Genomic DNA, 11599 nt, shown 5'->3' with positions numbered 1-11599 from the left:
TCCAACCTCAACCTTCCGAACTCTAGACTATGAGCCTGGGTTTTTCACCAATACCAGTGCCCGACCGTAACTTCACAAAACCTGACTGTGAGCTCGGGCTCATTACCAACATCAGTGCCCATCTTTAACCATTTCAACATCTGTGACCTCAGACTCATCATCAGTATTAGTGCCCAACCATATCTCATTGAACACCTGCCTGTGACTCCAAACTCATCATGAATATTAGTGCCCAACCTCACACAACACCTGACTGTGAGCCTGGGCTCATTATCAACAACAGTGCCTAACCTTTGCCTCTTCAACACCTATGAGCTCAGGTTAATTATTAGCATCAGAGCCCAACCACATGTAATTCAACACAGGACTGTGACCCCGAACTCATCACCAACATCACTTCCCAAACGCATCCCATTCTGCATCAGATCAAGAGCACAGGCTTATCACTAATATCAGTGCCCGAACTCATCCCGTTCAAATCTGACTGTGAGCTCAGGCTCATTACCAACAACGGTGCTCAACTTCCATCCCCTCAACTTCAAACTGTAGGCCAGCCCTCATCAGCAACATTATTGCCCAACTTCACCTCTACCAAGATCAGACAGTAAGTGTGGACACATCACCAGCACTAGTGCCAGACCTCAACCCCATAACAAACAACAGTGAACCTGGGTTCATTACCAGTATCAGTGCCCGACCTCATCCCATTCCTTGTCTGACTTTAAGCCTGGACTCATCAACAGCATCTGTATCGACCACAACCCCACAACACCAGATTGGGATCCTGGGCTCAATACCAACATCAGTGCCTGACCTCAACCTCTTACACACCTGTGAGCTCTGGCTCATTATCAGCATCAATGCCCAACCTCATCCTATTCAACACCTGACTATGAGTCCGGCTGTCAGGTTGTGCTGCTGGGATCTGTTGTTCTATATGGTTTCCAGCAGCACAGCTTCTTAGGTGTGGAATAATTGAGCTGGCTGGGTGTGCATTTCTCCAGCCAGCCAATCCCCCTGGTCTGCTGCTCATATATACCAGCCCTCTGGCTAGAAGATGCTGGTTTCCCATCACACTTGGGCTTTGCTTTCTTGCATGCCTGTTCTGTGTTGTGTGTGTCTGTGCAGGGTGGTCCGACAGGTGTGTGAACAGTCATTTGTTCTGTGGGTCTGCGCAGGTGGCCAGACATTAGGTATGAACAGTCCTGTTCAGTGTTGCATACAATCCCTAGTCTGTTGATGTGAACTGCGTCCTGTCCTACTTTGGATCGTTTTCTATCCTGGGTAAGTTAGGTCTGTACATTCCAGCGTGGGGACGTCCCTATTGGGATGGTTGCCCTGCATGTAGGCGGGATTCATGTGCAAGTTGTCTCGTTAGAGTAGGGACCCGCAGACATCGAGGACCCTTGATATGGGCTCATGGGATTAGGTATCTTGCCCAAAATTCAAACTAATACCTTGTACATTCTATAGAAAATCCAACTGGTTATGCATGTGGGTATGCTGGTGAGTGTTTTGAGCGTTTATCAGTTATTGATTTATATCTGTCTGTGAGTCTTGTTTGCAGTTCTGCAGTTCACATATGAAGGAGACGTGACATCGGACATATCACCAACATCAGTGCCTGAACTCATCCCATTCCACATCTGACTGTGATCCCTGCATCGTTAGCAACATTAGTGCCTCACCTCAACCTCTTCCACACCTGCAAGCTCCGGTTCATCATCCCAGCCTTATTCCATTCGACACCTGTGAGTCTGGGCTCATCACCAACATCAGTGCCCAACCGTATCCCATTCCACATCTGACTGTGACCCTGGGTTCATCACAAACATTAATACCAGACCCAAACCCTCCCAACAGCAGACTGTGAGCCTGGATGCCTCACCGGCACCAGTGGCTGACCTCAACCCCACAATACCTAATTGTGAGCTTAGGCTGATCACCAACATTAGTGCCCAACCTCATCCCATCCAACATTTGACTGTCAGCCTGGGCTCATCACCAACCTTAATGCCTGACCCTAACCCCACAACACCTGACTGTGGGATTGGGCTCAATACTAGCATCAGTGGTCAACCTCTACAACACCTATGAGCTCAGGCTTATCAACAACATCAGTGCCAAACCTCATCCCATTCCACATGTGACTTTGATCACAAGCCCAACCTCAACTTCCCCAAAACCCAACGACGAGCCCAAACTCAACCCTCTGCAACACCCAATCGAGATCTTGAGCTCATTATTAGCATCAGTGTCCAACCTCAACCCCGTCCAACACCAAAATGTAAGTCTATGCTAATCACCTTCCCTACTGCCCGACCCCAACTCCTTCAAAACCAGCTCAATACCAACATCAAAGCCTCACCAGAAGAGTAGAGGACCAAGTATGGTCATGATGTGCCATACATGCATGTGACCTTTAAGACCAACCCCTGGCCTTGTGCTGTACATACTAGCATCACCGCTCAGGCGAGTGATGGACTCCAGCAGTCATATGGGTGCATGGCATATCACCACTGTAGGGAAGTAAGCCAATACTGTGTTGAAAATGGAAGTGGACGCCAGCGTTGCTGGAGCAGAAGGGGATTGAACAGGTTACTATATTTCTTAAAATCCCGGACATTCCCTTTAAATCAAACCAAATATAACTATTTTCAGCCACCTGGAGAGTTAGCTGCCATCAACTACTATACCGACCGCCCACTGCTATACTGACCCCCACATGAAGCAATAGGGGGCACCGTGTTACTAGGAGTCCAACTTTCCTGTGAGGCCTGGAGGAGAACATGAGGTGGATACTTAGATAAGACCAAACACCAAACAACTCATAGTCCCCCCTCATTACCCGTCTGGTGCAGATAATGAACCGCGTATTACACGCTGATCCCCTCATTATCAGCTCGGCTCGGGGGCGCTCGTCCTCATAAATCACCCGCTCAGATTCCTCATTTAGGAGTTTGCAAACTAAATTCTTGGCAGAAAAGCGAATGGAGGACGATGAAGCTCCTCTTATAGCCGAGCGGGGACATGGAAAGGACGCAACCAGGAGACGTGGCGCCAACGGGGTGGCAAGTCCGTATACCTGGGCCGGTCACCCCTATGGAAGCAGGTAGAGATAAGCAAGAGGTGCCGCAGCAGCTGAACACATGGAAGAGGAGTAAACAGAGGGTCGCCATGAAACAGCATGTAAGTAGGTTTACACATGTAGCAGAGCTGGGTTTGTCATATGTGTTATCTGTGCTTTACATGGGACTGCCGCAATATATAATAATATATATATATATAGTCTGGGAGAAAGTATTTGCCCCCTTATATTTGTCATATTCAATGGGTTGTGATTTTTAATGAAAACGGAAAAGGGACTCGGAGCGGTCACATGACACAAGTTTAGAAGTAGGGCGGGATCACACGGCCAAGTTTCGCGTGCGCGTTTTGTGCATTGTGAGACGCGAGATTAGAAATAGAACGTGTTGCGAACTTCCTATATTGTAGCATCGCAGCGAGAGACACATCGCCGACGTAGGGGCACTGACTGAAAATAAGGGGGTGGATTTTCGTGCAAACTGGCGTAAGAATACGTTTTGTGTGCATGCAGGCTCAAATCCACGATTTCCGTACAAGTGTGATTCTGACACGCATTTTTCACGTAAGTGAGAATCGCATGTTGTTTCCATAGGAAAGATAGAAAAATCGAATTTACGTTCGAGTGCGATATAAGTTTTTTGCTCCCATAGGAGATAATGGGCGATCCTGACACAAATCGCTCCAAAATAAGACATGCCGCGGCTTTTCAGTCTTGGGCCATCGATCTGGGAGAAGAATCGCACATGTGAATAGAAACCCGGAAAGTCACGTGTTTTTTCAGCCGTGTTATCTGACCGTATCCATATCACAGTCAGTCAGATATCGCGCATGAAGACGGCCCGTGCGGACGCAGCTCTGGGCTGTAGTCACACGGACAGGCGCAATATTAATGGGCTGAACTGGATGGACGCGGGTCTCATTCAGTCCGAGAGTCTCAGACCCATATCACGCGGACAAGCAGGGGTTCTGTGACTGCGATGCGTGTTCAGTCTGAACGATTTCCATGTGAGAAGGACATATTATTGCAATAGGAACAATTAATAATGGCGCTCGCATGAAATCACATCTACAGGGGAGCGCCAATCTTGTTGTGATCCCATAGCAGTGATAACCACAGGGTCCCTACAAGGCCAGTGCCAGGCTCGCCACTTTTTACCACGATTATCGTGGCATCCTGAGGCCACGCTAACCGCAGTACAACGTGTCATGGATTTCAATGGGGCCTTGTAGACAGGTAAAATGCCGCAGTTTGGAGCGCCGTTTAACTGAGCGCTCGTGTGACAGTGGCCTAAAAGTGACAACCGCAGTTTCCCTGTGTAACAGTGACTTCCACAATTCCCCATAACAGTAACCCCCACAGTGACACCCACAATTCTTACTAACAGTAACCCCCGCAGTGCCCCCCTAACCCACAGTTCTTCCTAACAGTGACTTCCACAGTGCCCCATAACAGTAATCTCCACAGAGCCCCCTATCAGTGACACCCACAGTTCTTCCTAACAGTGACACCCACAGTGCCCCCCTAACAGTGACACCTACAGTGCCCCCCTAACAGTGACCCCCACAGTTCTTCCTAACAGTAACACCCACAGTGCCCCCCTAACAGTGACACCTACAGTGCCCCCCTAACAGTGACCCCCACAGTTCTTCCTAACAGTAACACCCACAGTGCCCCCATAACAGTGAAACCCATAGTGCCCCCCTATCAGTGATACCCACAATTCTTGCTAACAGTAACCCCCACAGTGCCCCCCTATCAGTGATACCCACAGTGCCCCTCTAGCAGTGACACCCACAGTTCCCCTTAACAGTGACACCCACAGTGCCCCCTAACAGTGACACCCACAGTTCTTCCTAACAGTGACCCTCACAGCGCCCCCTAACAGTGACCCCCACAGCGCCCCCATATCAGTGACACCCACAGTGCCCCCCTAACAGTGACACTCACAGTGCCCCCTAACAGTAACCCCCACAGTGCCCCCCTAACAGTGACACTCACAGTGCCCCCTAACAGTGACACCCACAGTGCCCCTCTACCAGTGATACCCACCGTTCCCCTTAACAGTGACACCCACAGTGCCCCCCTAACAGTGACCCCCACAGCGCCCCCGTATCAGTGACACCCACAGTGCCCCCTAACAGTGACACCCACAGTGCCCCCTACCAGTGATACCCACAGTTCCCTCTAACAGTGACCCCCACAGCGCCCCCGTATCAGTGACACCCACAGTGCCCCCTAACAGTGACACCCACAGTGCCCCCTACCAGTGATACCCACAGTTCCCTCTAACAGTGACCCCCACAGCGCCCCCGTACCAGTGACCCCCACAGCGCCCCCTAACAGTGACACCCACAGTGCCCCCCTAACAGTTATATCCACAATATTCCTCCCCGTTGTTTAGTACAATGTAAACACTAAATTTAATGACCCCCACACACTGAAGATCTTATAAGGGGGATATACTATTCTAGGCTCCAATTTGTGGCCCCTCGGGCCCTGCCCCCGGTCACTTACAGATGAGGGGTCTCTGGTTTGTCTGCGTTGTTGATGATTCGATGTTTTGCAGGTTTCACATGTCGCTGAAGCCAACAAAGGGAAACAATGCCCAGAGAATAATGCCCGGGAGCGGAATCGGGTGCGGACCCTCAGACAAGCCTTCCTGTCACTGCAGGCGGCACTGCCCTCTGTGCCCCCCGATACCAAATTATCCAAGTTGGATGTCCTTGTCCTGGCCACCAGTTACATAGCCCACCTGACCCAAACCCTGGACCAGGAGAGGCACCCGCCTACTGGCCCTCAGATTGGGAGGGGCCCGGGGTACCTCCACCCCATGAAGGTAACGGGAATCCTTATTTGTGGATCTGTCATTGGAGGCCACAATGATGTGTGGACCCCTAGTGACCCTGCAATAGTGCACCCTGCCTTAGTCACACATAGACCCAGGAAAGAGAAAACATGGGTTTTATCAATGCTCAGTAATTGATTAGGGGATGGCATTCCTCCTACATGGCTGATAACTGAATACAATAGCTTGTGCTTTCCTTTACTATATGTGTAAATGAACTGTCAGAAATCTCAGTCTGTCAGCACAGAAAAAAACATGACATATTGTAGTTTTCACACTGACCACTAGAGTGCAAAGAGTAAACTGAAATTGACATATCCAGCTCACTGCTGCTCAACTGACAGCTTTGCTGTGTAGGCTGGGAACGGTCATCAGAGTCATCTCATTATCATTAGACAATGTATCAGCAAGTTCAACTCATTATTAGACTCATTGTCATTAGGGGGTGGAGTCAGCAGAGTCATCTCATTATCATTAAAGGGTTGGGTCAGCTGATTTTTCTCATCATCATTAGAGGGGAGGTCAGTAATAACCTCATTATCATTAGAGGGCGGGGTCAGCAGATTTATCTAATTATTCTTAGAATGTGGGGTCAGCAGTTATCTCTTTATTATTAGAGGGTGGGGTCAGCAGAGCTATCTCTATCATTAGAGGGTGAGGTCAGCAAAGTCAAATTACTATCATTAGAGGCGGGGTCAGCAGTCATATAATTACCATTAAAGGGTGGAGTCAACAGTCATCTCTTTATCATTAGACAGTGAACATGTCCTAGAATTCTTGCAGTACACAGTAGGGGGCATATTATTCCAAAATCTAATTGTTCTCCGTGCCTCTGTGTTCCAGAAGTGGCCGATGAGGTCGCGGTTGTACGCTGAAGCCCTGCAGTGTGATGTGTCCGGCAGATCTGCAGCCAGCGAGGACTAAAGGGGCGGAGCCTCAACCTACAGATGATATAAAGGAACCCGGGACTTATCTGAGGATGATCTGACCCCTCCTACAAGTCATCCGTGATATAATGCATATGGCGGTAGATTTAACGGGTATTTCCACCTATGTACTATGGTGTTCAATAAATTACAGAACTAGTCATTACTTAGTGATTGGTGGGGGACCAACCTCCGGGACCCCCACCAGAATGAAGGGGGTGGAGCCCTGGTGTAGCACTGTGTCCCCTGGGTATGACCTGGATGCAGTTTGGGCTGATCTACCCCCTGAGATCTGTCTGTATTAATCGTTGCTCTCCTTGGATTATAGCGCCCCCAGCTGTATGCTGTCAGCATCCTGCTAAATACAATAATTCCATGACTACAGGCCTGAGTTTCCCTTTTTTTTTACCATAACGGTTCACATATTATTTCAGTCGTCACCTCTTAAACCTTTGTCTGACTCATACCGAGGCGCACCAAACCCCTGAAGCCCCCCGGGCCGTGTGGTATATTATATATTAGAATGAATACCTGCCCTCTTTAATTACATGGTACAATTACATGTTTTCTTGAGTTGTAATGAATTCTATAATTTTGGGTACCTGTGGCCACTACTGCGGGGGAGCTCGCCCGTATGCATGTATACAGCTCTTATACGCTGGGATCTTTGTTTGCAAGATACACACCTTTGGAGCATGGAGGAGAGGTCTTGTGGCGGGTACACAATTCCTTTTTCCTAGTAAGCCATGCCCCTTTTTTTTTTGCTAGGTCATGCCATTTGTGGCCCTTCACTGTAGTGTCCCTCAGTGTTCCCCTCACAGTAATGGTGCCTCTCAGTGATCCCCTCACAGTGGCAATGCCCTTCAATGATCCCCTCTAAGTAATAGTGCCCCTTAGTGATTCATTCATAGTAATGGTGCCCCTCAGTGATCCCCTCACAGTAGTAATGCCCTTCAATGAACCCCTCAAAGTAATAGAGCCCCTTAGTGATTCATTCATAGTAATGGTGCCCCTTGGTGTCTCTCTCAGTAATAGTGCCCCTCATTTACCCTCTCACAGTATTAGTGCCCCTCATTTACCCTCTCACAGTATTAGTGCCTCTCATTTACCCTCTCACAGTATTAGTGCCTCTCAGTGACCCCTCACAATAATTGTGCCTGTTAGTGTCCCCTTTACTAATAGTGCCTCTCAGTGACCCCTCACAAGAACTGTGTCTCTCAATGACCATCTTACAGTAATATTGCCCCTTAGTGACCCCCTCAGTATTGCTGCCTCTCAGTGACTCCCTCAGTGACCCCCTCACAGTAATTGTGCCTGTTAGTGTCCCCTTTACTAATAGGGCATCTCATTGACCCCCTCATCACAGAACTAGTGCCCTTCAGTGACCCATGAACCTCTCACAGTAATAGTGTCCCTCAGTGACCCCCTTACAATAATAGTGCCCCTAATTGATCCCATCACAGTAATAGCACCCCTCATTGATCCTCTCACACTCATAGTACCCCTTAGTAACCCCCTCACAGGAATAGTGCCCCTCAGTTATGCCTTCATACTGGTAGTAATTAGTGCCATTCAGTGACCCCCACATCACATTAATAGTATTCATTAGAGACCCCTTCACAGTAATAATGCCCCTCTGTAACCCCCTTCCAGTAATTGTGCCCTGAAGTGACCCTCCATTCATAGTAATAGTGCCCCTTAAAGGCCCCCTCACAGTATCAATGCCCACCAGGAATCCCTTCGAAGTAATAGTGCCCCTTATTTACCCCCTCACAGTATTAGTACCCCTGTGACCCCTTCATAGTAGTAGTGCTCCTCAATGAACCTCTTACAATAAAATTGCCTCTTAGTGACCCCCTTGCAGTAATAGTGCCCCTTATTGTCCTTCACATAGCACTAATGCCACTTAGTAATCCCATCACAGTAATAATGCCCCTTAGTGACCTCCTGACAGTAATAGTGCCCCTCAGTGAACTCCTTACAGTAATAGTGCCCCTCAGTGACCCCCTGACAGTAATAGTGCCCTTCCATGACCTCCTTATAGTAATAGTGCCCCTCAGTGACCTCCTCACAGTAATAGTGCCCCTCAGTGACCTCCTCACAGTAATAGTGGCCTCAGTGACCCCCTCACAGTAATAGTGCCCCTCAGTGACCCCCTCATAGTAATAGTGCCCCCCAGTGACCCCCTCACAGTAATAGTGCCACCCCCAGTGACCTCACAGTAGTAGTGCCCCTCAGTGACCCCCTCATAGTAATAGTGCCCCCCAGTGACCCCCTCACAGTAATAGTGCCACCCCCAGTGACCTCACAGTAGTAGTGCCCCTCAGTGACCCCCTCACAGTAATCGTTTTCTCAGCGACCCCATCACAGTAATAGTGACCCCCTCAGAGTAATAGTGCCCTTCAGTGACCCCCCCCTCAGAGTAATAGTGTTCTCAGTGACCCTCTCACAGTAATAGTGCCCTTCAGTGACCCCCTCACAGTAATAGTGCCCCTCAGTGACCTCTTCACAGTAATAGTGTCTTCAGTGTCCTATAGTGCCCCCTAGTGTCCCTCTAAGCAACAGTGTTCCTGCCTACACCCTCAAATGAAGCACAAAAACAGCCTAAATTCACCTCCTTGGCCCCCTGCTCCAGTCCATGCTGCTACTGCCCCCTCTGCTCACTTCCGGAGTATTACATGATCACTGTAGTCAACCCCAAACCTCAGTGTTGGCACTTCTGAGGCAAAGGATGGCGGCAACAATCAGGTTCTAGCACTATACGGCAGTGATCCGGAAACAGAGGCAGCGCCTACCATAGCAGGGAGCAAAAGAGGGGAGTGTAAGCTGTTTTTTTTATTTCACTCCCAGCACCCCAGAGGGACATGTCTCCTGCCCCTCGGGATGGTGGGACAGCCCACAATATCCAGGACTGTCCCAATGAACCTGTGGTGGCTAGGAGAAATGCATGCAGTAAGCTCCCCCTAGTGGCGATTCCTGATCCCATGGTATATAGGGCAGTTTCTCGCTGGTGTGTACTCCTTGTTACTTTAGGTGTGCAGGGCACAGGGGCACTGCCCTTCTTATAGGAAAGAGGTTAGGACCAGAGTGGGCTGCAGCTGCCCCTACCCATGGGTCTGGTAGCGGCTACAATATATGTGTCCTCTACCCCGCTCTCTTTTCTGCACATACAGTGCAGCAGTGTGTTGCTTTATGGCACCGGCTGTGAATTAATATGTCATAGATAACAGTCTAGTGCCTGGAATAGCAGGGAGCTGCGTACAATGACTTATAATATGAATATAGTGTAAATCCGCCTTACACACTAGATGTAAGTTGGTTGAACTCGTAGATTTCTGCACAATTGGGCAACTGTCTGTCACCAAACTAGCCTTCGACAGCAGATGTCCAGGGAAAAAGAGGATTGGCCATGTTGGATTTCAGTAGGCCCAATCCTTTGTTCCCACAGGTGTGGATATACTGCAGGAGGGAGTCAGGAAGAACAGCTTTCAGGAGAACAAGCATTTGGGTGACAACTTTTTCAGGCGTATGGCCAATTTTATGATGAAATGACCCTGCTGATTTTTCCCATTCTACACAGCAAAGCTTAAAGTGAGGTGAGAAAACCAGCAAAGGTCAGTCTATTATGTGTGCGCTAGTGACCAGTTTGTAATATTTCTCTAGGTCAAATGTCACTCTGCATTGGGGATTCACAACTTAGATCCCATCACCGGAATCTGAGGGTGGGCAGAGCCTGACACCCCATTTCCATACTCCTTATGAGGTTGGAGTCAGACATGCTAGATGTGCTATATTAAAGCCAATGCCAGACAGGTGGCGCTCCTGAGACACTTTAACCCTTTGTGACCGGCCTATTTTGTGCCTCAGGGACCCTGCGCTTTTCATTGCCACATTGCAAGAGCCATAATTCATCAACACGGCCGTAGGAGGAGGGGGGAGGGAGGGAGGAAGGAGGGTGGGTGAGTGTGTGTTTTAGTGGCCACACGCTGTGGCGCAGATATTGTGTTGTAGAACTTTTATTACTTTTTTTTTTTTGGAGAAAGACATGGAAAAACGTCCCAAAATTACAACATTGTCGCGTTGGTTTTTTTTTTACTATTCACTATGTACAATAAAAACATGTTTTTGAAGAAATACAATTGACTGCATCGCTGCATTCTAAAGGCTTATTCAGACGGGCGTATAGCGGTTTAGTTTTCACGCCTGGCCAATATACGCTGCCCCTCTGCAAGGGGAGGGGGTGGGACGGGTCGGGAGCAGTGCACTGAGCATCCCTTGCCACTGTTTGCAATGGGCCGGGCAGGACAGGGTGGAGCTAAGTTTTGCCCCCTCTTACTGCAAACAGTGGCAAGGGGTGGAGAGAGGGCAGGAGCTCAGTGCACTGCTCCCGGCCCGCCCCCGCTCATTGCAGAGAGGGGCAGTATATATTGGCCAGGTGAGAAATCCCAACAGATATACGCCCACCTAATAAGCCCTGAGACCAATAAAACATTTATTTTCCCGTCCGCAGGGCGCGGTGGGGACTTGTTTGTTGTGGAAACAGTTGTAGTTTTTAGTGATACCATTTTGGAGTAGATGTGACTTTTTAAATAGCTTTTTATTATTTTTTTGGGAGTCAAAAAAGGAAAACAACAATTCCAGCGTTAGTTTTTTACAGCATTCAGCATGCGAGATAAAAAAAATGTTTTCATTCCCTGACGGTTAAACTGCCGGGATCTGAGGTGTCACCGCTCCTGGCAG

This window comes from Eleutherodactylus coqui, chromosome 1, assembly GCF_035609145.1.
Source record: "Eleutherodactylus coqui strain aEleCoq1 chromosome 1, aEleCoq1.hap1, whole genome shotgun sequence".
In the NCBI taxonomy this organism is placed as follows: Eukaryota; Metazoa; Chordata; class Amphibia; order Anura; family Eleutherodactylidae; genus Eleutherodactylus; species Eleutherodactylus coqui.
Note: the sequence above shows the minus strand (reverse complement) of the source record.